Source organism: Camelus ferus, chromosome 18, assembly GCF_009834535.1.
Source record: "Camelus ferus isolate YT-003-E chromosome 18, BCGSAC_Cfer_1.0, whole genome shotgun sequence".
Classification (NCBI taxonomy): Eukaryota; Metazoa; Chordata; class Mammalia; order Artiodactyla; family Camelidae; genus Camelus; species Camelus ferus.
In genome coordinates this window covers 36,511,858-36,537,686 of record NC_045713.1, presented here as the reverse complement: position 1 = coordinate 36,537,686, position 25,829 = coordinate 36,511,858, and the positions used below count along the sequence as shown (strand labels likewise).

Sequence of the window (25,829 nt, the reverse complement as noted above, 5' to 3'; positions counted from 1 at the left end):
GGTGAGAAGCCAGGAGCCCTGGGCTTGAGCCTCAGCCTTGTGGCTAAGTCACCATATGACCATGGGCTGGTCACTTCCCGAGTCTGAGCTTCCATCACAAGCAGAGGGGATTTCACTTCTGGAAAGCTCCAGGATGGCTGCTGGCCCATCTTGGGCCCCCCGTAAGACATAACAATGACTAGCAATGCCCTCCCCATTTCTGGACAAAAGTGGGGGGCACTCTTATGCTCACGGTTAATGGATGTGAACAACACCAATCCAGCCCCAGAAAAATCCTAGACACTAACAGATGAAAAGATGCTGACAGATGATGCTCAGTACTGAGCAGTTCAACGGCCTCCCACTATCAGAAAAGACGCAGCCGGCTCCCTGCCTCAGTCTCTCCGTCGGTGAAATGGGCAAGACTCCTGTTTAAAGAGGGACAAGGAGGGGCTGAGATTCAAACGTTGCCTGAATTTGTACACTTTTCATTCCATGCAAAGTCTCTCTCTTGGTGGGCAAGGGAAGGACCCACAGTAACCGACACCTTCTCAACAGGGGGGAAGCAGCCCCTTCAGCTGGGTGGTTGGGGGTGATGGACCCTGACTGGCTTAAAGCAATCCCAACCCTGCATATCCTAAATCTGTTAGCCTGAAACTGGCCCCAGCCCCGGGATCGGGGTGGAGGACAATCAGGACCAGACTTAGCAAACAAAAATTCAGAACGCCTAGTTATATTTGAATTTCAGTACAACAACAAAATAATTTTTTTAAGTATTAGTATGTCTCATGTAACACTTGGGATATACTTATACTAAAAATCTACTCATCATGTGTCTGAATAACTGGGTGTCTCGCATTTTACCTGGCAACCCTACTTAGGACTCTCCTTCACCTACTGTGGGAAGAAATGCTTCCTCACCCCAGGACATCAAGCAATGAAGCAGGTGGCCCCTAGCTACTGGCTGTCACCTCACACCCATGGGGGAGGTCAGCCACAGGGCGGCCAGCACACCCAGGAACCAGAGGAAGGCTCAGGGAGCGAGGGCTTTGCAAGGGCCCCTTCACCTCTGCCCAGCGTGTCCATTCACTGAGCGCGTGTGGACCAGGCTTTATGTATATTATGACTCTGTATCTTCGCAAGAAACCCAGGACAGGCAAGGAACTGAGGCGGCGAGAGTCACTTGGTGACGGTCCAAGGCTGGATTCTAATCCAGGCAATTCAGCTCATGGGGAATAAGCCACTGCATTACCCTTTTAAAGTATTTGTACATCTCTTATCTTGCTATAGGTGGGTACGGGGTGGAGGAGCAGGGGTGTTGACTGCTAGTGATTAATATGCATTTGAGCTCAATTTAAAAGATCAAGAAACCCACAGAGCATGACAGTGGTGTGATATCCACTAAGCTTGACGCAGGAATAAGGAGGCTAGGCCACCCAGTGAGGTTCCAGAGAGGGAGAGTCTGGTCCAGGATGCATGCACCCTGTCCTGGTCCCCTTCCTACCAGATTTCATTCCTTTTAGGAAGGGAAGCATCATAACAGCAAACTCAAACCCCATGGGGTGGTGCAACTCCGCTGGGAATCTCGTCTGGCAAGAAGCCGCAAGCCACCCAGGGCTGGGCTGGGTGAGAAATCCTCGTCAGTGACAAGTCAGGATGGTGAAAGGCCCTAGGCTCTGGAGCATCGGCAAGCACGAGCACCCAGCCAGGCTGGCCTTGCTCTCAGAAAATCCCCGCCCACCCACTAGCAGGGACAGCAGAGAAGGAGCCAGCACGGCAGGCTTCCCCCGCTGGTCTTGAGCCCAGACTTGCACGGTCCCCGGCTCCCTAAGACAAGGATGAAACCAGCCATCCTGTGACCCTGCACCCCACCTTCCAAATCGAACCCAGGACCACCACAGGAGGAGGGGTTGTTGGTCCAGCCATTCAGTCCCAGTCACCCGCTCTGGGCCAGGCCAAATGAGGAGCCAGGAACACAGAAGTGAACGCGGCATATGTTCACCTGCCCCCAGGAGCCCAGGACCAGCCAGGGGAAACAGACAGACCAGAGCAGACAGTGTGACCAGTGCTGGGACTCGGGCCATACACGAGGCTGCAGAAATCCAGAAGGGAGCTCCTTCTCCCTGCCCGGAGGGGGTGATGGAGGAGACAGCCAGGCGGGGCTTGAGGACCAGGAGTCATTAGGGGATGAAGGGGGGATGTCCCGGAACCGCCTTCCCAGTTACTCTTAGCCAGTCAGACTCCTAGTTCTTTGGCCACAGCCAGCGCTGTGAGATGGACCATGTCCTGTTTTGCAGGAGAGTAAACTGAAGTACAGGAGTTAATGGTGTCACCCACCGAGGGGCAGGGAGGGGATCTGAATCCAGGGCTTCTGCTCAGGCTGCCTCTTGCTGCTGCTCTCAGCCAACCCACATTAGGTGCCAGGGCCAAAGCCAGGCCTCCTGCCTAGGCCTTGCAAAGCCCCTTTTGCTGCGTGGTTTTCTGCAGCAAAGGGTCACAAGTTCACAGGACCCAGGCCCAAAGTGGTAAGGGTGGACCACAGCTCTCAGGAGACAGAAACACCCCCTTCTCCCCAAAGCTGTGCTTGGTGAACAAAACGAGGTCTGGTCACCACTGAGCTCACACTGGCAGCTTCAAAGCAACAGTTCCTAATGTTTGGGGGGTGGGGTGGGAGGAGGATGGAGGAAAGGATGCCCTAGAGAGCTGATAGCTCCCAGCCTGAGGTTCTATACTTGGGTGTGAACCCCAAAGGACATTTTGATGCCCTCTGGTTAGAGCTGGGGTTGAGGACAGGCTTAGAGGCTTGACCAAGGCCAGGGTTATAGAGACCTCCTCACTGGAAGGGAAAAGGGTGAAGGGTCAGGGGCCAGAGGTGAGACTCTCCCCTTCTCAGGCAAGTGTCAGATGATCAGACCCACTCCCACCCCACCCCCGACACTGACTGTAATCCCAAGCCAGCTGGGACCCAGAGGCCCCCGGAAGCCCTGAGGTTTACTTCGGAGCCCTCCCCCGCAGAGCCAGTGTGGAACTCTGGCTCCAGAAGGCCCCAGCCGTCCAGGCAAAAACCCACTCTGGGTTCTCACCACTCCCTCAGGGCCTGCACTGGAAACAGACATTTCATGCCCTCCTGACACTCGTATCCAGAATATATAAAGATCTCTTACAACTCAACAAGAAGAAAATAAGTAACCCAATCAGAAGTGAGGAAAATATTTGAATGGAGAATTCCCTAAAAAAGCTTTACAACAGGCCACCAAGACCACGAAAAGATAGTTAGCATATCAGAGGTGACGTAAATCAATACCAATGATAATCACAATGAGATGCCCCTGCACACCCACTCGGATGGCCACAACAAAAAAGACAGGCAATAAAAGCAATGCAAGAATGTAGAAGGAACTGGAAACTTCATGTAAAATAAGGCAGTCCCTCTGGAAAACAGTTTGACTGTTCTTCCAAAAAGTTAAACAGAGGGTTACCATATGACCCAGCAATTCCATGCCTGGGTATCTATGAAATGAAAGAAAAGATGAAACCATGCATCTATGTAGACTTGTATGAGCATGTTCATAGCAGCATTATTCACAATAGCCCAAAAAGTGGAAACTCAAATGGCCATCAGCTCATAAATGGATAAACAAAATGTGGTCTCCACACAATGGAATAGTATTCAGTCATAAAAAGGAGTGGATTCTGACATCTGCTCCAACGTGCGTGAACCTCAAAAACACACTAAGTTAAAAAAAAAAAAAGCCAGTCACAAAAGACCACATATTGTATGATTCCATTTACATAAAGTGTCCAGAAAAGGTAAATTGATAGAGACATAGATTAGTGATGGTCTGGAGCTGGGGTGGGGAGGGGGTAGGCATGAGAATGACTGCAAATGGGCACTTGGTTTCTTTTTGGGGTGATGAAAATGTAAAATTAGATGGTGGTGATGATTGTGTGTAATTCTGAAAGTACTAAAATTTGTAGAATTGTGCACTTTGAACAAGTGAATTAAGAGGAATAAGTAAACCTCCATAAAGTTGTTCAAAAGAAGATCTCCCAGGACCCAGAGGGGTCTCCAAAGACCCCCTGGGCAGACCTAGTAGCCTTCCTGTGTTTCCTCCTCTGTTTGGAAGATGAGGGGACTTCCCTTTGGGGGCGGCCGGGAGTGTGGCTGCATGCAGCTGTCCCTCCCCTCCTTCCAGGCCCTCTGGCTGAGGACAGACCCCAGGGGTAGGCAAGTAAGGGAGCCAAGGGTAGGAAAGGGCACTGCTGTTTGGATAATCAGCTCATTTTGAAGCTCCTAGAAATGCAGCCATAGCTAATCAGCCAGACAGGCTCCAGCAACATTAACTAGCACGGGTCCCAAATGAGAGGAGGGGCCTGGGGCAGGAGGCAGGGGCAGGGACCTCAGCATTGAAACTCCACCCCCAGGTTCTCTGAGAAGAACAGGAACCCTCCACCCATGAGATGCCAGAGGGCAAAGCAGCACCTCAGCTCCCACCAGTTCAGGGACAAGGGGCACTGGCAGTGCAGACTGGCGGTCACGTTCACAGATCCTGAACTCAGAGGGCCTGGGTGGAAATCCCAGCTTGGCCACTATGTAGCTGTTTGGTATCCAGCAAGTTGTATCACTTCTCAGAGACCCAACGTTCTTATTCAAAAAAAAAAAAAAAAAAAAGGCCCTATGTAATGTAATAGGGCCTGTGTGATAGATAAGATCTCCTCCCGATGTGAGAGCTGGGGCATGCTTTTTTTCTTTTTTTAATCCCAGAAACTCTAACAGAGAAGTGAGTATGAAAACTTGAACACGACCCTCATGTAAAATGGTGTTGTGGAACACTGCTGGGTGGTTCCTCAAACAGTTAAACACAGAGTTACCCTATGACCTAGCAATTCCCCTCCTAGGTATGTACCCAAGAGAACTGAAAACTTATGTCCACACAAAAACTTATACAGGAATGTTCACTATCACTGTAGCATTATTCATAGAGCCAAAAACCACAAACAAATGCTGGAGAGAGTATGGAGAAAAGGGAACCCTCCTACACTGTTGTTGGAAATATAAGTTGGTGTGGTCACTATGGAAACAGTATGGAGATTCCTTAAAAAACTGAAAATAGACTTACCATATGATCCAGCAATCCCACCCCTGGGCATATATCCAGAGGAAATACTAATTCAAAAAGATACATGCACCCCAATGTTCATAGCAGCACTATTTTCAATAGCCAAGACATGGAAACAACCTAAATGTCCATCCACAGATGACTGGATAAAGTTGTGGTGTATATATTCAATGGAATACTACTCAGCCATAAAAAAGAATAAAATAATGCCATTTGCAGCAACATGGATGGACCTGGAGATTATCACACCAAGTGAAGTAAGTCAGACAAGGACAGAAAAATATTGATATGACATCACTTATATGTGGAACCTCAACAAAAAAAGGACATAAATGAATTTATTTACAAAACAGAGACATACTCACAGATGCAGAAAACAAACTTATGGTTACTGGGTGGGAAGGGGATGGGGTGGGACAAATTGGTAGTTTGGGATTTGCAGATACTAACTACTGTATATAAAATAAATAACAAGATCTTACTGTATGGCACAGGGAACTATATTCAAAACCTTGTGATGGCCTATAATAGAAAAGAATATGAAAAGAAATATATGTATAAATGAATCACTATGCTGTACACCAGTAATTAGCACTCTGTAAATCGACTGTACTTCAATTAAAATAAAAACAAATCACACACACAAAGAGCCAAAAAGCAGAAACCACGCAAATGTCCATCAACAGAGGAACAAACAAAACGCATTCTATCCACACAATGGAATATTATTCAGCCGTAAAAAGTGCAAAGGACTGACACGTGCCGGGACAAGTGTGAACCTTGAAAACATGATGCTACATAAAAGCACCTAGACACCAAAGGTCACATATTGCAAGATTCCATTCCTGTGAAAGTCCAAATAGGGAAATCTAGGAGACAGAAAGCAGACGGTGGTGTCTGGAGCTGTGGGGAGGGCGGGGGGGAAGGGCAATAGCTCATAGGGACCAAGTTTCTTTTTGAGATGTTGAAAATGTTCTAAAATTGATAGTGAGGTTATACTAAAAATCACTGAATTGTACTTTACATTGGCTGAAATACATAGTATGTGAATTCTATTTGAATTTACAATTGTTAAAAAAAAAAAAAGAATACTGGAATTTGGACACTGAAGGATCTTCAAGGCCACTGGGTCCAAGTCTGTTCCCAGAAATGAGCAAAGTGAGGCCGGGACGGGAAGAGATTTGCCCAGGGTCACCCCGGACTTTGAGTCTCCCCTTGGCTGGCTGGAAGGAGGGTCTGGGTGGGTGTGAGATATGCTTCACCTGGGCAGAGGGGTGCCAGAGGGACAAACATGGTGACTGCCTCTTGGTTGAATATCTGGCGAGCTCTATGCAGACCCCTGGCCCCGATCCCAGTCCTTTAAGTAGCCCAGGGTCCTTCACCTTTGCCAAGACGAGGGAGCAGGAGGAAAACGTGTGGACATCCCTGTGACTGTACATGGAAGGTGGGCTACGTCCCATGCATGTCAGATCATCTCCTTATTTTATGGGGAGACTCAGAGGGGTGAAGGGCTTGCCCGGCAGGACACAGGCCAGAGTGAAGCCAGGTTTGTGTGATCCCAGACCCCACAGACAGAAGGGGAGCCCTGCTCCCAGGCTGGGGGAGGGGAAGCGCTGACTCACCCTTCCCAGGAGAAAAGCCCACTCACCATGGCTGGGGTGGGAGGGGCAGGGGGATTTCTTCACTGAGCTGGCATGTCAAGGAACCAGTGATGGGACAGTGAGTCACAGGAGCCCCTGAGTCCAGGCAGAGCCCCGGGTCCCCTGTGGTCTGTGTAATAACAGATGGGGTTGGGGCCTGGGGGCCCTCCCCTCCTGTCTGATCCCCTCGGAGGCCCAAGTCAGGCCTCTCTCTGCACTCACTCTCCCCACAGTCCTGGGCCAGTCCCCAGGCTCGGATTCCCTCCTGCCCAGTGAGCCTCTTGGACTTCGGAAGCAGTGCTCTGGGTTTGGACAGCTCCTCTGGGTACTCCCCCAGCCCCCCAAGGGCCCAAAGTTACATGTCCCCCAACTCCCACCCCATTGGGATGATTCCGTGAACCCATCCTAAGATACAGATCAAGGCCACAGCAAAGGAGTGAGAAGGAGGTGTAAATTTGAAGGCCAAGTCCCCACGAGTAGGCACTTCATTTTAACTGGGTTGAGATCTTTCTGGAGGTAGAGAGAGGCCCTGGTGTGGGGGATGGGGAAGGGAGGACCTCAGGCCACAGGGTGGAGACACTGCCTAGCCCATCCCTGGGGCAGGGGGCAGGGAGAGGCCTCAGGATACACCAGAGTTGATGAAACGAAATGTCACCATCATGGGGTATTCTTGCTTAAAAAGTTGCATCAGAATCTAATTAAGCTTCTAGGTCTAACTTACAGGTTACAGGACATACAGGGGACACAGAGAACATAAAACAACCTCAGGAGGAGATAGTTAGATAATATGAACTGAAGATCAGCTATAAAATCAAAGACCTAGAGTATTCTGAAAGCCAATATCATGGGGGAAAAGAAAGATGGCAGAATGAAAACAGACTAAAAGACTGAAAAGACATAACCAAATGCAGGGTGTGAACTGGGTGTGTTAGGACCCTGGTTTTAAGAGGCAGGTAAGAAATATACTTTTGTAGATTGGGAAAATGGGGAATATCTGAATATGGACTGGATTCTGGATGATACTGAAATTTTGTTAGTTTTCTTGGAGATAATAATGTATTTGTGTCCCATGGTATGGAGTACTTTGCATCCACAAAGGCCTGGGTCCAACTTTTGGTCAAAACACACCAGCTATTATTACTACCGCTCCCTGCCAAGCCTTGTGCGAGGGCTGCTGTGTACAGGGGGTCCATTTGCCCAGGTCTGCATCCTTCTTGCTGGCTGTGTGACCTCAGACAATTTACCTAACCTCTGTGCAACTTATCCACAACACGGGGGAAAAAATAATACCAAACACACAGGATCACTTGAGGATTTAATGAAATAAAGCCTTTGAATGGCTTAACTCAGATTGGCACAAAGCAAGTTCTCAAAGACATTATAGATTTTTAGCTACAGAAAGAGCGGGTCATCTTTCTATAAGCTGCTTCAGGCCAATGATTGAGCACAGAAGCGTTACTAAAACAGGCTTCTTCCTAAATGGGAGATTTTATATATATGTATATCCCATATTTGTGTACATATATACACAGATATTCCTCGACTTGCCATGGGGCTACATCCTGATAAACCCACTGGAAATTGAAAATATCGTAAATGGAAAGTGTACTTAACATACTTAACCAACCAAACATCAGAGCTGAGCCTCACCTACCTTAAGCATGCTCAGAACACTTACATTAGCCTACAGTTGGGCAAAATCATCTAACAGAGCCTATTTTATAGTAAAGGTGAATATCTCCTGTAATTTACTGAATACTGTACTGAAAGTGAAAAACAGAATGGTTGTCTGGGTGTAGCATGGTTGTAAGGGTTATTTAACCTCGTGATCGAGCGGCTGTCTCAGCCTGGCATCGCAAGACAGGATTATGCCCCATATCCCACGCCCAGGAAAAGATGAAAATTTGAAGTATGGTGTCTACTGAATGCGTATTGTTTTCACACCATTTAAAGTAAAAAAAAAACTAAGTTGAACTTTCGTCAGTGGAACTGTTGTAAGTTGGGGACTGTCTGTCCACAAAGCCATATATAGACACACAGTTAATAGACACTTCACCTTGAATTTTAGAGGCCAGGCCAACAAGGTGACTCATGTGCCCCTGAGCAGCTCAGGGAGAGGCTTGTCCTTATCCATTTTGCAGATGAGGAAACTGAGGCTCAGGGCTGTGTGCCTACAACACATGGGGCTGGGGTTCCGAGTCAGGGCCCCTCCCCTTAACCCTCATCTCTCTCCTGCTAGATTTGTCCTGTGAACTCGGGGTGTGGCAGAGACAGTGGGGCTGCCTGGACCCCCTGGGGGACAGGGAAGACCACCAGAGGGGGGCCTCTTCTGTCACACGCACACACCCCTTTTCGTTTTTTTTGTCAGTTTCTAACTAAAGTGAGGAAGACAGACAGGGCTGGGTACCGCCTTGGCAGTGTCTGTTCTGCAAAGGCTTCTCCAGCTCCCTACTATGTCCCAAGAACTAGGCTGGACACAGAGTGTCATGTGGATGCTGGTGCCCCAAGAGGTCACTGTCTAACATGGTCCATAAATCCCTGTATGTAGAGGGCCTTTGAAGCCAAACAAGAACAGTTTTTCATGGAAAGAAGAACATTGTAGCAGTTTTTACCTGTAGAACTAGCAAGCTACCTGGGAGGAGACTGGGTTTCAGGTGGTCATGATGGGGAGGCGGAGTCTATGAGGCACACAGTGGAAGCCAAATAAGGAGAGCCAGGGGGTGGATGAAGGTGTCTTAGAGAACAGGGGTCAGCAAACTACAGCCCCCAGGCCAACACTGGCTCACTTCCTGTTTTTATACATAGTTTTATTGGCCCTCAGCCACGCCCATTCACTTACATATTGTCTATGGCTGCTTTTCTGCTAGCCCTTGTCTCCTTCCTTCCCTCCCTTCTTCTCTCTCTCATATTAGACTCCTCATGCCAGGTAGCTACCCAGGGCATCCTTCCTCCCTCTGGTCATTACCTCCCAACTCCCATACCCACTGGATCCTTAGTGACCAGTGCAGAGGGAGACAGAGCTGTTCCTTTCAGTCCTCCCAGCTTTTTGTAGTTATTTATGTAGCAAAATCTCAATAAAACATCTTTCCCCTTAAAAAATAACAGCAGAGAAGAACTGTTGCAATAGAGACCCGATGGCCCACAAAGAAGGTGCAGGAGGTCAGGGCTTTGTCTGTTTTGTTCTCTGCCGTCTCCCCAGCACCAAGCACAGCGCCCAGCCCTGTGTAGGTGGTTATAAAGTGATGTGAAGCTGCCTGTAGTATCATCTTCTAATTCTATCAACAGGAGCTCTTTTCAAGCACTCATTCAAAGTACCCAACCCTTGACAGGACAGTGGATGACAAGGAAGGGCCCCACGGATGTGGCCCTCAGTCCCTTTTTGCTTTCCTGTCCCCTGGTGTGGCTGATCTCCTGCCCTGCCCTTGGCGGCCTGGGGCTGCCCTGCAAGCCCAGCCAGGCCTGTGAATCATCAGGGACTGACTCACTCACTGTCTAAAAATATATATTGTCTCATGTTGGCGTGTGTTGCTTTGATCACTATTTGCACTCAATCTGGTCTTTTTCTGCTCAGCTTAGAGCTCTGTGTGGACAAGGTCTGGGTTTTCACCACTTCTGGGTCCCCAGGGTCCGGTTTGTCTCCGGTCTGGAAAGGTATCTGGGAGGAAGAGCCTGGGTGTTGGGTACAAATTGTGCCCTGCTTCTCAATTGCTGTGTGACACTGAGCAAGTCACCCAACCACGCTGAGTTCTCATCTTCCTCACCTGTTGCCAGCATGAAATGGGAAAAAAGAGACTCTGCCAATACACTAGGCTTCTTCCCTACCTGAGCATGGGGCTGGGGGTGGGGGGAGCGGGGAGGTGATCTGCCCACTGACCCCCCGCTGGGCTTTTCTCTGCCAATGAAATCATCTGACATCATCTCAACATCCAAGAAAATCAGGAACCGGAGCCGAAGCCGAGTCCTGGCCTCTGTGCCAAGTGCTGGGGAAGCTCCGGTTACAGAAAACAAGTGGAAACCACAGGCCTTGGGCTGAACATGGAACTAATTTGGGAGGCAGTGAGGAACAGTGGAACATAACCCGGAGCCTGGAGGCTGATCTCCCCCAGGCCGGCGGCTCTCCAGGTGGGGTGACTGGGGCCCCGTGGAATTCTCTACCTCCTACTTCTTTCTGCAGAGGCTAGGGGAGGGCAGGACAGGAACCCGCCTCAGGATGGCTGGGTGGAAATTCAGAACATGGGCCTTGAGGGTGGAGCAACTTCAATCGGCTTCTGCTTCCTCCCTCCATGCTGTGTGACCTGGGGCCTGGGGCCTCACCTCTCTGAGCCTCAGCTGCCACATTTATGAAGTATGGCAACAAGGGCCACCTCCCTCATAGGGTTGCTCCATCAAAGGTTTAGCGCAATGCCCAGCACAAAAGCAGCCCTCAGTAAGTAAGAAATGGGGAACAGGACACAGTGGGGGATGGGGCATGGGAGCAAAGACTGGTACGGTCCTCCTCATTCCTGTAGTCACTCCACAAATACTTCTTGAGCATCTTTTCTGTGCCAGACAGGGATACAGTAGGGAATGAGATAGACCTAGCCCCGTCTCCAACAGAAAATGAACAAATAATGAATATATAATGTAATAATCCTATGAAGAAAAAAGAACAGGGTGCTTGGATGGAGAGGAACGGTGGGGGTGGGGGTCAGGGGAAGACTCTGACAAGTCAGCATCTGCACAGATGCCTGAAGTCTGAACTGGAGACAGGGAAAGGAAGGATTGGGGGGGGGGTTCCAGGCAGAGGGAAGAGCGCTGCAGAGGCCCTAAGGCAGGAGAGAACCAAGGGGGTAGGGTTGGGGAATCAGAGGTTCTCCAGGATTGGGCCATGGTCAGGATTTTAGATTTTATTCCAACTGTCCTGGGGAGCGGAGCTGGGGCCTAACACCATCATGAGCTCTTCCTCCCTCTCAGACGAGGCTCTCTCTCTGGGGCATAGGGCTAGTCCAGATCCCCCCATACACAGAGGCAGGACGTCCTCAGACCAAATGTAGGAACTGCCAAGCTTCCCCTAAAGCGCAGGGAGATGGCCACAAACCACTTCAGGACCTTGGGTGGCCAAGAATCGGCTGGGGTGGGAGGGGTCAGCTCAAGACGGTATACTCGAGGAAACTTAGGGACTCCCTGGTCCCTCCTCCAGAGGACAAAATTGTAGGATAAAGCAAAGAGTAACTACTATTATTAGGAGCCTAGATTTTCAGTGAAAGAGAAAATAAATACAAATACAATATGAAAGTAGTTAAGATGGACAGGTATTTGTACACTCACATTCATAGAAGCATTACTCACAACAGCCAAAAGGTAGAAACGACCCAAATCTCCACAAATGCATCAATGGATAAACAAAATGTGGTATAAATACACAATGGAATATTATTCTGCCTTGAAAAGGAAATTCTGACACCTGCTACAACATGGATGAACCTTGAAAGCCTGATGTTAATTGAGGGGAGAAGAGACCTTTCCAGGGTCGCATGATCAGTTAGTCTCACCCTTACATCCATCTGTCTAAAAATGATTTGCTGAGCACCTATGATGTGCCCCGCCCCAGGATAAGCATGAGGGGTAGGGGGGTAAATAGTTGGACAGGGTCCTTGTCCTAAAGTTGCCCACACTCCCGAGACAGGGACACTTTAACTGACACCTGCAGCCAAGCCCACAGCTGCCTGCTCCCCAAATCCTCCCAGTTCAGTTCCGGTTTCACCACCTGCTCCCCTCTACAGCCCTGCTGATTTTAGGGGTTTGTGTTTGGGAGCAAAGAGTTCACATCTTCCCTCTTCCCAGACGTACAGACACTGCCCAGTCCTCCGGCCTCATCTGCAGGATCCTGTCTCAGAGGGGGTGGTGGAGTCGGGAAACGATGCCTCCTGGACAGAAGGACAGATGGAAAGACAGATGCAAAGAAGCAAGCCTCTCACATTCACCCCACCTCCCTCCACTTCTCTACTGGGGGTGTCACCCAGGAGTCCCCTCCAGCAGGAGCCTGACCCACCCCCTGCTCTCTGGACACAGTGCAGCTCCTGTCTCTCTCTCTCCAACAGCTAAGCAGCTGTTTGCCCACCTGACCCCCCAGGTGAGGTCAACTTTGCTCTTGGAAGGAGGTCCCAGAGGGAGGGGCAGTTAAGGCACAAGTGGAGATGTGGGGGAGGCACCAGAACGGATGCTGCGCAGGTGGCAAGAAGCCAGGCTGCCTGTCTCCCGAAAGCCCCACGAGCCGAGCAGTGACAGGTGGGGGTAGGTGGCTTGGAGCCCCGTTCCCTGACATCTGTCTCAGCTTCCAGGCCCTGACCCGGCAGGTGTGCCCAGGTATGGGGTGAGCTGGCCCTGGGTGTAAAACGTCTCTGCTAGAGGATTCCAGCGTGGGCGGCACACACCTGGGCCATCTCCTCCTCCTCCCCATCCCCCAGCAAAGCAGGAGTTCCCTGGCTCCCACTCAATGCCACTGTCTGCCCCTCAGCCCCATGGTCCAAGTTCAGGGGCAACAGGTAGTCACAGGGGTGACCAGTATTTCTGGGACTCAGGGATTTCCTGGGACATAGGAATTTCAGCGCTAAAACCAGGTCCGTCCTGGGTGACTCAGTACCTTTGGTTACCCTAGCAGTTGCCCACTCAGTGAGAGTTAGGGTATCCAGAAGTTTCCTGACTCCCAGAGTATCTCACCTCCCTTATTACTCTGCCACAGGCACCTGGAATTCCACTATTATAGAGGAAGTTTTCCTAAAGACACTCAACAGTGTTGGCAATCAGAAACGGCAAATTGAAATAATGAGAAACTATTGTTTTTACTCCTAAGATTGGCTCAAACGAAAATATTCGTAAATAAAAATGTTCATGAATGACAAGTCTGGCCTCAGTGTTGGGACATAACCATTCCAGTGCCAAACAGAGCAGACCTTCAGGAGGGCAGGTGACGTGTGCACCGCTGGGCCCCAGCAACCCTGCCGCTGGGGGTTTCCCTGGAGGAACATTTACACAAGGAGCCATGGGGGAAGGGTGCCTGCTGGGAGGGAGACCCCGACACAGGCTATGACACAGAGGAACCTTGAAAACATGATGCGAAGTAAAAGCAACCCAACACATGGGAAACGCCTCGTGACTCCATTTATATGAAATATAGAATAAGGAAATCCACAGAGACAGAAAGCAGGTTAGTGGTTGCCAGGGGCTGCGGGCAGAGGGGAGTGGGGAGCTTAATAGATACAGGGGGATTTTTTTGTGGGGAAGGTGAATAATACAAATGTTTGGGAACTAGATAGAGGAGGCTGAATCATTTACCTTCAAATAGTTCATTTTGTTCTGTGAATTTCAAAAAAGTGCCTTGTTAATAATCCTGAGACCCAGAAGCCACCTACCTGAATGTCACCTGAGCCTCTGGTACAGCGGCTGAGCTGATGGAGGTGGGGAGGGAAAGCGGGAAGCGATTCAATACTCTGCCTGGAACAGCTTAGTGGATAGATGACCGAGCCAGCACTCAACCAACAACAACAACGGCGCAAATAATAATAGTCATAGCAACTGTAGTGATCTCCTAGCACTGCTGTGACAGTGACCACACACTTGGTGCCTTAAAATAAAACAAATGTGTTCTCTCACAGCTGTGGAGGTCAGAAGCCTAAAATCGAGCTGTCCGCAGAGCTGCACGCCTCTTGGAACCCATTCCCAGGACATAATCAAAGAGGAAATCTCCCTCAAACCTTTGCACGAAAAGTTTACAAGAAGAAGGATATCATGTCTAGCAGTTCCTTAAAATCCTCAAGAAAAGAAATGGTGATAGGGACGAAAGAAGAAACAAAACAGGCCACGTGCCACGAGGCTGCAGCTGGGCGGGTTGGATTCTGCTGTGTCCTTCTTCCTATTTTGTATGTGGTGAAAATTCTCCTAATAAAAAGTAACACAGTGCACCCAGCGTAGGGTGAGCTGATGGACGCAGAGAGGAATGGATAGACACGTGATAAATCAGGTTTAGTAAAACATTAACAGACCAATGTTGTTGCACGTTTGAAAATGTTCATAGTAAAGAGTTACGGGGAATGGGGCAAAACCAAAACCAAAACCAAAAAGAGAGAGAGAAACACAGAGCCTTCAATAGTCCCCATTTCCTACAAAGCCTCCCAGGGCTTAGCCAGCATCCACCCACCACCTGCCTCAGACTCTAACCTCTCTGAGCCTCGGGTCCCCGGCGTGTCAGCCACTGAGAGCCCCCTCACTGGGGAGTGGAGAGCCCAGGATGAGAAGACCAGGGCTCAGCACCCATCAGCACCCCACAGGCACTCAGGAAATGCTGCCTCCTGTCCTCAGAGGTTCCGGGCCACTTCAGTGACTCCCAGATTCTGGTGGGACATCTGGTCAGCAAAGGGTCCACTATGAGCCCTGCCTGCTTGTTTGTGCCTCTCAGCCTCTTTGGTCATTCTTCCCCAGGTCCAGCACATGTTCTCTGTGTGCTGGGCCCTGTGCTGGGTGCCAGGAGCCCACACATTGAATCTAACAGGTCCTTGCTTTTAAGGAACCACCCCCTGAGATGGATAGTTCCAATCCAGTGGAATAAACACTCCAAGGGAAATGAGCCCAGGACCCAGAGCAGCAAAGCCTGAGAAAGCCAGGCTGGTTAAAAAGCTACAGTGCATGGACAGGCCAGGCCCGTGGATGCTGGCTCCCCACTAGGCCCAGAGGAGACAGAGCCTCAGCACTGGGCAGGCCCTGGAGCCCTTTCTGGGCTCAGCAGCCCTTTTCCCTCCTCAGGGAGGAACCAGCGTGACCCCCCACCCCAGGCTTCTTAAGGGCAGAAGCCTGCTGGCCGGTCTGCAGCTGCAACTTCGAAAAGCAAAGAGGTGGAGATATTTTCTCAGAGGAAGAGGAAGGGCAAGAGAGGGAGTACAAATTATCTCCCCCCAGGAGCCGGGCTGGGCCGAGGTCCAGGGCCCGGAATCAGGACACCTTGGAGGGCCCCCCAGTTTAGAGATCCGATTCCACACCCCTCAATTTGGCCACCAACACGCCTGTGTTCTTCTTAGCGCAGCCAGGACCCAGAGTTACACCCGGGGGCTCCATTCAGCATCTCGGGAGGGAGGCGCCACCATGATCCCCACTGGGGAGGTGGGGAAACCTTAAATAACACGAAGTCACCCAGTCTCTGGCCACCGCCTCTCTACTCAAACAAGGTCACTGATTATGGCCACCCACACTGTGAGCCACCAGCCACATACATTATCTCATCCAAGCCCCGCCATGCCCTGAGGAAGGGAAAACATTCTCTCCATTCTACAGAGCAGGAAACTGGATTCAGAGAGATTCAATACTCTGCCTGGAGCATTTTAGTGGGTGGATGACCACGCCAGCACTCAACCACCACCAACAATGAAGACGGTGCAAATAATAATAGTCATAGCAACTGCAGTGTTCTCCTAGCACTGCTGTAACAGTGACCACACACTTAGCGCCTTAAAATAAAACAAACGAGTTCTCTTACCGTTCTGGAGGTCAGAAGTCTAAAACCGAGGTGTCCGCAGAGCCCCATGCCTCCTGGAGGCTTCCAGGGAGCATCCATTTCCGGGCCTTTTCCAGCTTCCAGCCACAGACTTAGCCCCTTCCTCCCTCTTCAAAGTGCGTTAGGTCCGCCGTCCTCGGCTTCCACCATCACATCTTTTTCTTCTCTGATTCCCCTGCCTTCTCTTAGAAGGACCCTTGTGATCACATCATTGGGCCCACCTGGATAACCTCGAGGTCTGTCAAGATGCCTAATCACACCTGCAATGCGCCTTGAACCGTGTAAATCGACATGGTCACAGGTTCTGGGAATTAAGACCGTGAACTTCTTTGGGGGACCATTAGTCAGCCTACCGCAGCAGGTAAGACCTACTGAGGTCTTGCTAAGGGCCAGCCCTGTGCTTGGCATTTTACAGGCATCATTTCAGGGCAGCACGCCTCACACTTTAATGGGCACACAGGTCCCCAAGGGATCTTGTTAAACTGCAGCTTCAGGCTCATGAGATCTGGATTTCTAACAGGCATCCAGGCCGTGCCGATGCCACGGTCCAGAGATCACCTTGTGAACAGTGAGGCCCGAGAAGAAGAAGCAACAAATTTTTTCTGTAAAGGACCTAGTAACCATTTTCAGCTCTGCAGACCCTGCGGGCTCTGCTGTGACAGCTAGAGCCCCTAAATAGCCACAGGTAATACAAGAACCAGCAGGCATGGCTACAGGACAATAAAGCTTCTGTTATGGACACCGAAATTTGAGTTCCATATAGTTTTCACATGTCATGAAGTGTGATTCTTCCTTGATTATTTTCAAACATTTAAAAATGCAAAAAACCAGCGGGGTGTAGCTCAGTGGTAGAGCATGTACTTAGCATGCATGAGGTGCTGGGTTCCATCCCCAGTACCTCCATCAATATCTATATATCTACATGCAAAACCCATTCTTAGTCTATGCAAAAACAGACGCCTGACCAGATCTGACCCTTGGGTGGTAGTTTGCAAATCCCTGATCTGGAATCTCAGTTTCAGGAGAGCATGTGTTTCTGCCTTCTTTTGTTCACCATAATGCCTCCTGCCTTTGGAACAGTGTCTAGCACCGAGTAGCTGCTCAAAAAATATCTGTTGAAAAACAGACATGTAGACACAAAGAACAAAATAGTGGCTACCAGAGGAGAAGAGGTGAGGGGTGGGGCACGAAATGGGTAAAGGGAATCAGCTGTACAGTGACCTACAGAAACTGAATTGCTGGTGTCAGCACACCGTAACGTACAGAAAGTAGAAAGATAATGTCATACACGTGAAACATACAATGTTATAAACCAATGTTTTCTCAAAAAATAAATCTACCAATAAATAAGTAAAAGTAGGTCTTCTATAAAAAAAAACTTTTTTAAGGTAAAAATCCGAACTCCGAAAAGTAAAAATAAAATAAAATAATAACAATAAAAAGAATTTGTTGAACGAGAGAGTAAACCATCTCATTCGATTCCCACAGCTACTTTCCCAAGCAGGTACCATTATGAACCCTGTTTACAGAGGTGGAGCAGATGAAAGTCATCTGTCTGAATTTATTGATGGAAAAAAAGGCACAGAGGTGGCAGGTCCCAGGCCATGCAGCTGGCCTCCTGGAGGAGCCAAAACCCCTCTAACCCCACCTGTGTCCTTCCCAGGGACCCGTCCCCCACAGCCAGGGTCACAGAACGCCCACCTCCCCAGCTGCTGCAGGGCAAGTTCTTCTCCCCAAAATAGCAGGTCTGGGGCCCTGCTCACCGCCACCCCTTCAGCCAGTTCTTGCCAAGCTCTCACAGAGCAATGAAGGGCAGTGAAACTCTCCCCCTTGGTGGTTGGGAACAGCAAACACCCGGCGCTTCCGGCCTGGGCAACCAGACTCGAGCTCCACTAGGTCAGAGGATGCTGGCGGAGGCTCCAGGCAGGTCAGTGCCTGGCAAACAGCTTCCCTTCAGGGGCCAGTCTGGTAACACAAACATTTGAAACAGGAACGGGTGGGGTTGAAACCATAGGTGCCGAATTTGCTGCTACTGCCACAAGCAAGGACACCTGTCTGGTTTGGCGGCTTTCTAAAGCCCTCTGTGGCCAAGACAACACATCAGAGACCAGCATGGCCTGAAGCAACTGGAGGGTGTCTCCCTCCAGATTTTACAGAGAGCACTCCCACCCCAGGACCTTTGCCCATGCTGCTCCCTCAGCCTGAAATGCTTTCCTGCCCCATTAATTAACTCCTTCTGGGACTCCGAGTCCCTGACACCGGCACCTCCCTTGTCACACTAGTAATTCCACATTTGCTTGTGCGATGAGTTGATGGATGTCTGTCTGCTCTTGTATTCACTTCCCTCGGGCTGCTGGAACCACTGACCACAGTCTTGGTGACCTAAAACAACAGAAATGTATTCTCTGACATTCTGGAGGCCAGAAGTCCAAGATCAAGGTGTGGGCGGGGCTGCTTCCTCCTGGAGGCCCTAGGGGGCAGTCCACGCCCTGCTGCCCTCCCTGCTCTGCTGGTTGCCGCCCACCCTTGGCTTGTAGACTCATCACGCTGATTTCTGCCTGTCTTCACATGGCTTTTCCCTCTGTTTCTCCTCTGTGTCTGAGTCTTTCAAATCTCCCTTCTCCTTTCTCTTATAAGGACACTAGTCACTGAATTTTGCACCCACTTTAAATCCAGAATGTCCCCAAGATCTTTAACTTCATTACATCTGCAAAGACCCAATTCCCCCAGAAGGTCACATTCACGGCTGCCTGGGCCCTGAGTGTGTCTTTTTGGGGGGCCACCATTCAACCCACTACAATCCTTCCTAGATTTGTGAACTCTGTGAGGACAGAGACAACGTCAACATTTTTCACCAGGATGTCCCTGGTACCTGGCCCACGGCCTCACACATCTCTGATGCTCAGAAAAAGATTTCAAAGGCAGGATTGGCTCCGTCCTTAGTGGAAATCAGTGAGAAATGAAATCGCAGGATGCCTTGTTCAAAAATTAAGAATCCCGAGATGGTGACAGTAGAGCATTCAACCCAGCACAGGGTCCTTCTGAGCAGGGGGACCCTGACCACACAGGTTGTCCATCATGAAGCCGGCCCTGGTCGATGGAGTGATGAATGTTGAAAACTACCTACCCTGCCAGTCACCCTCAAGAGTGACTGATGAAACCGTCTCCAGCACAAGCCCCAGGCACCAAACCCGAAGTTCTTTCCATTTTGCAGACGGGAAATCTAGGCCTGAGAAATCAAGGATTTGTGAAGTCAGATGAAACCTGGACCCAGGTCTCCTGACCCCCTGGCTGTTCCCTCCCACCAGGCCTTCCCGCTAACTCTTTGGTGGGAGTGCCCCACGCTCAACCCTCTCAACGCCACCCAGAGCTGGTCCCCTCACCAGCTTGGGGACACTTCAAAACATGTGCAGTGGGGACATTGAAGGAGCAAAGGAAAAAAGATTGTAAGAACTTGGCTTACAATTTTAATGAATCACAAGCTTGGCCTGAGCATCTATGTCAATCAGAGCAACATCTGAGGGACGCTTACCCTGGAGCTGGCTGGGATCACTTGCAACAGCCTATCCATCTTTCATCTTCACGTCATCCTATGAGGAAAGAGCTGCCTGAGCCCCATTTTACAGGTGGGTGGCTCAAGTTCAGGGTAAAGTGCCGCCTGAGGTCACTGCTGATTGCACCCAGCAACCTCTGACTCTGGGACCCAAGGTCTGCACCTCTCTGCTCATAACCTCTCGACAAGAATGCCGACACCTGCGCCACAGCCCCACACAGCTCTGCGAGGAGGGTGCTATGATTACCCCCATCTTTTAGACAAGGAAACCGAGGCACAGAGCAGTGACTTGCCCAAGGCCACGCAGATAGCAACAACCCATTTGAATTAAAACTCAAGCAATGAGTTTCCCAAGTCCTTGCTGCTAACTTCTCAGTGATGCCACTCGGGAGTCTCGGGGGGGACCCTGAGCAGGAACTGGGCACAGGAGATGTTAAAGGGAGATGCTGCTCCTGTAGGCAGGAGACTCTGATCTGGAAGGTCCAGGGGTCAGCTTTTCCCACCAGTGCCCCCAGCAAAGCAAGTCCAGTGCAGTGGAGAGACCACAGCATGGGAAGCAGCAGAACCTGCCGTCTCCACGCCTGGGGCTCCCCTCTCCCCGAGCCCCCGCTTGTAAAGTGGGGACAGCTGTAGCACCTGCCCCCCACAGGGCTCTTAGGAAGGCTGAAGAGTTCATAAAGCACCAGGCACAAATCGGCACATGACAATGACTTAAAAACATGCCTACGGGTGAACAGGGCACACAAAGTGTCTGAGCCTGTCCCTCAGTTCCCAAGGAGCTAAAACCAACCCTAGTCCTAGCAAGGGGGTCCAGCCTTCCTGGATTGCCCAGAACCAAGGGGTTCCCCGGATGCGGGACTTTCAGTGTTAAAACCAGACAGTCCTGGGCACTCGGGGATGAACTGGTCACCCTAGCCCTAGCTGCCCAAGGCCACTGGCTCAGCAGAGCCTGCTCTGGGCTTGTGATCTGGAGAGAAGAGGAGTGAGGATGAGGCTGGCCACTGCTGTTCCAAGGGAGACGGGAGGCTGGACTTCGGGGCTGGGGAGGGGCCTTTCCTTTGAAACGTGCCAAGCTACAGACATAATGTGGCCTTTTCTGCTAAAATCTTTCATCAGCCAAGAATTTCTTGTCCTCCTGGAAGGGAGCCAACGTCCCATTCGAAGTCCTTGGGGAAGGACAAGAACCGTATAGGCCCGGGGTTAGATGCCCACTGCTGTAACAGAGTATCACAAACTGGGCGGCTTCTAACAACAGAAGTGTCTTCTATCACAACCCTGGAGGCTAGACATCCAAAATCAAGGTGTCGGCAGGGCCATGCTCCCTGAGGCTCCAGGAGAGAAGCCTTTCTGGCCTCTTCCCAGCTTCTGGTGCTCCTGGCCTCCCTTGGCATTCCTTGGCTTGTGCCAACATCACTCCAGTCTCCGCCTCCTTCATCACACCACCTTCCCCCAACCCCCACCAGATGTATCTGTGTCCAAATTTCCCTTTTCATATAAAGACACCAGTCATTGGATTTCGAGCCCACACTAACCCTGTATGATCTCGCTTTAACATCTTTTATACTTTTACATCTGCAAAGACCCTATTTCCAAATAAGGTCATCTTTATAGGTTCTGAGTGGACATGAGTTTGGGGGGCACACTATTCAACCCAGTATAGGAGACCTACCTGCACCATGCCTGGAAGCTGGGGCAGGGGCTGGGCCCCAAGTGCTGAAACACCCTCACCCACTCCCCACCAGTCTACTGCCTCGGCCTATGCTCAGGTGAAGGGGGGAGGGGGAGGAGGACCAATTGGTTAAGGACACCAGTGGCCAGGCCAAGCTGATGGTGAAGGAGGCTACAATGGCACTTGATGTTGTGGTCTGCCTAGCCTCCCTTCCTCCTCTTCCTGGCAACAGAGCCTGGATTTTCCTTTGATTTGCCATCACGCATCTCAGCTCACAAGATTTGGGTAGAGATGAAGATATTCCTAGCTCAGGGGATGGCCATGGGTCCCAGGCCTGGCCAATAAGTGCAGCGCATCCCACTAGACACCGCAACTGGCTCAGGACAGGACAGGCAACCCAACAGGCCTCACCAACGAGACTCAACCTGGACTTCTCACCCTTGGGAAGCTGAGAACTTGGGCAGCCATTTGCCACTAAAAGGAGAGGACATTCGCTTGAAGGAAACCACTACAGAGAAAACTAGATTCAAGAGACACTGAAGGGGATTCCTGGTACCACGTTTGCATACCTAGATCCAGCCATTCCTGAAGTCATGCCTCTGCCTGCACTTTTCAATAACATAGGCCAATCAGTACCCTTTTACTGAAGCCAGTTTGAATTGGTTTTCCATCAGGGACAAGGGAAAGAGAACTGACACGTGGTATGGAAGCACATTGGACCTCGGTACCAAAATGGAAACCGAGGTCCAGCACGGCTGGGCAACTTTCCCAAGGTCATGACTTTGTAACAGGCACTGTCCTAGGCAAAACTTGGTTCCTGCTTCATGGGACAGAAGGAACAATTACAGGGGCAAGGAGCAAGGCCAGTTTCAGTATTTCAGTCCCAAGCACACCCAGGAAGTTGAGCCCCAAGACAGGAAACTCAAGGATGCAGGAGGCAAGGGTTTGGGGTGAGGGGACATAGAAGTGGATCTGCTGAAGGGAAGTTTGGGCAAGGGACCCCTGAGAAGAGATGGGGGTGAGGACTCTCAATACTAGAAACACAGCTCTTTCTGGAGACTGGGAGAAGCCCTGGCCCCCAAACTTGGCTCATGAGCATTGGTCCTGCCAACTTAGGGCTCCCGACACTTGGAGTCAGAGCACAGAGCAGTCCCAGTGTGGACTCAGGACCAGAGGGCCTTTCCCACATGTTCTGACCCCACATCCCTCTAAGACTTTCTCCCAGATCTGAGGAGTGAGGGCGGGAAGCCCCAGGATTGAATAGCTGGTAGCTTACAACATGTTCCATATGATTTAGAGGAATAAAGAATTGTGACATTTTGTCTACACTACCAAAAGTCATCTCCAGAGTCATTGCAATCTCTATGACAATTCCAGCGGCATTTTTCACAGAAAAAGAAAAAAAAATACTAAAATGTGTATGGCACAAAAGACCCCAAAACAGCCAAAGCAGTTCTGAGAAAGAAGAACAAAGCTGGAAGCATAATACTTCCTGATTTCAAACTATACTACAAAGCTAGGGTATCAAAACAATATGGTGCTGCCAAGAAACCCCAGAAATCAAGAGCCCAGAAATAAACCCTCCCACATATTTGATGAGCATACTCAATGGGGAAAGGACAATCTCTTCAACAAATGGGGTTGGGAAAACTGGTTAACAACATGACCACATGCAAGAGAATGAAATTGGATCCCTATGTTACTCACAAAACTTAACCCCAAATGGATTCAAGACAAACGTAAGCACTAAAACCATAAAACTCCTAGAGGGAAAAACAGGGAAAAACTTCTTGATGTTTTTGGCAATGGCTTTTGGAAATGATATCAAATGTACAAGCAAGAAAAGCAAAAATTAATAAGTGGGATGACATCAAACTAAAAAGCTTCTGCACAGCAAAAGAGAGAAACAGAATGAAAAGACAATCTATGAAATCAGAAAAAATATTTGCAAATGATAGGTCTGATAGGGAGGTTAACATCTGAAATATCTAAAAACTCTTATAACTCATTTATACTATGGAATACTACTCAGCCATAAAGAAGACTAAAATAATGCCATCTGCAGCAACATACATGGACCTGAAGATTGTCATTCCAAGTGAAGTAAGCCAGAAAGAGACAGAAAAATATCATATGATATCATATGTGGAATCTTAAAAAAGAAGAAAAAAAGGACACTATGAACTCATCTACACTATGAACTCATCTACAAAACAGACTCATAGACACAGTAAACAATCTTATGGTTACTGGGGAAAGGGGGTGGGAAGGGATAAATTTGAGAGTCTGAGATTTACAAATGTTAGCCACTTTATATAAAAACAGATTTTAAAAAATAATAAAATGGCATTGTATCCTTACGGGGGGAAAAAAACTCATACAACTCAATAGTTAAAAACAAAACAAAACAACCAACAACGGCAAAAAACAGTTTGATTTAAAAATGGGTGGAAGAACTGAATGGATATTTTTCCAAAGAAGATATACAGATGGCACAGGGACATGAAAAGGTGCTCAACATCACTAATCCTCAGGGAAATGCAAATCAAAATCACAGTGAGCTATCACCTCGCACCTGTTAGAATAGCTGTCATCAAAAAGACAAGAGATAACAAGTGTTGTTGAGGATGTGAAGAAAAGAGAATCTTCGTGTACTGTTGGTGGGAATGTACAGCCAAATGGCAAACCATATGGAGGTTCCTCAAAAAATTAAAAATAGGACTACCATACGATCCAGCAATCTCACTTCCAGGTATATATTCAGAAGACGTGAAAATAGTATCTGCTTTGCCATGTTCACTGCAGCATTAGTCGTAATTGCCAACGTAATGGGAACAGCCAAAGCATCCATCAACAGTGACTGGATGAAGAAGACTCGGTGTACATATACACTATGGAATATTATTCTGCCAGGAGAAAGAAGGAAATCCTGCCATCTGCAACAACACAGATGAAACCTGAGGGTATTAAGCTACGTGAAATAAGTCAGACAGAGAAAGACAAATGCTTCTTGATCTCACTTATATGTGGATTCTAAAAAAAGTCAGACTTGTTGAAACAGAGAGCAGAATGGTGGTGACCAGTGGCTGGGAGGTGGGGAAAATGAGATGTTGGTCAAAGGTTATGCTTCCAGTTATAAGATGAACAGTTCTAGGGATCTGACGTACAGCCTGGTGATTATACTTCATAATACTATATATATACTTGAAAGTTGCTAAGAGAGGAAATCTTACACGTTCTCATGGCAAAAAAGAAATCGGTAATTATGTAATGAGATGCAGGTGTTAGCTAACAGGATGGTGGTAATCATTTTGCAATATGTGTGTCAAATCAACACATTGTACACTATGTGTGTCAAATCAACACGTTGTACACTTACACAATGTTATATGTCAATGTATAAATATGAATCAAACTTACACAATGTTATATGTCAATTATAACTCAATAAAACTGGAAGATTTTTTAAATAAAAACACGTTTAAGGATTGTGACATTTTCAAAAATCAGGTTTGTGAAGTAAAAGTCATTTGTCTAACTAATACTAGGGGAGCCTCCTAGAAAGGCCGGCTGGCTCCTCCCCGCCCAGCCTCTGGCCCCTCCCGGCTGCCTGTTCTCAGCCAGGAGTCAGCTCTTAAACACACGCTAAGCACTTAGAACAATCTCAGCTCACAGCACGGCTGCCTGAGTGCCCACCCTTATTATCGCTGTTATGATTCCGTCTAGCGCTATACAAGCATCAGGTGAGAAGTCCTTGTTTGCTAAAACACCAGCATGTCCTGCTGGAACCAAAAATCTCACAGAGTGCTGAGCATATGACAAAAAAAAAAAAAAAAGAAAATTCAACAAGTTTTCCTCTACATGTGTAAGGAGGAAAACGTAAAGATGTATTGGTGAGTCCTCAGGTATGGCACTAAACTCTCTCCTTGGGCCACTGACTTAGTGACCAAGCAGCCTGCTCTTGTAATTACTCCTTTCCTGAGTGTCATTGCTTTTAGTAACCATGTGCAGTGGCTACCCACTTCCTCCTGCAGTCCGCAAGCTGTGCCTTCCCTTAGAAAGCTCTTCAGGGTCCAGGTTTTCCCTCCAGCTTCATGGGGCGAATCCTGTGACCCACCCCATGAGCCAGGGTGAGCCTACCATGTTCTCCTCAATCTGGATTGCCCTGTCCAGCCCAAGGTAGCCATCCATCCAGGCGCCAGCTACCCTGCAGTTGAGGCTGACTCGTATTCTGAAGACATAAGAAAGGACAATATTCATGGTTGCCTGCAAACACAGGATCGCCAGTGGGACTGAGAGACAGGAAAACACAGAGCGATGTGCCGAGAGTATATCCCCTCCCATG

The 25,829-nt window shown here is 49.1% G+C and overlaps 1 long non-coding RNA gene across 1 annotated transcript; it reads left to right on the top strand.

The window, feature by feature from the left end:
• The first annotated feature begins 10,585 nt into the window (after positions 1 to 10,585).
• Positions 10,586 to 13,935, top strand: LOC116657627. The gene is made up of 3 exons (XR_004312822.1): positions 10,586 to 10,861; positions 12,563 to 12,851; positions 13,461 to 13,935. It is a non-coding gene; the product is annotated as an uncharacterized LOC116657627 (long non-coding RNA).
• Positions 13,936 to 25,829: the final 11,894 nt, after the last annotated feature.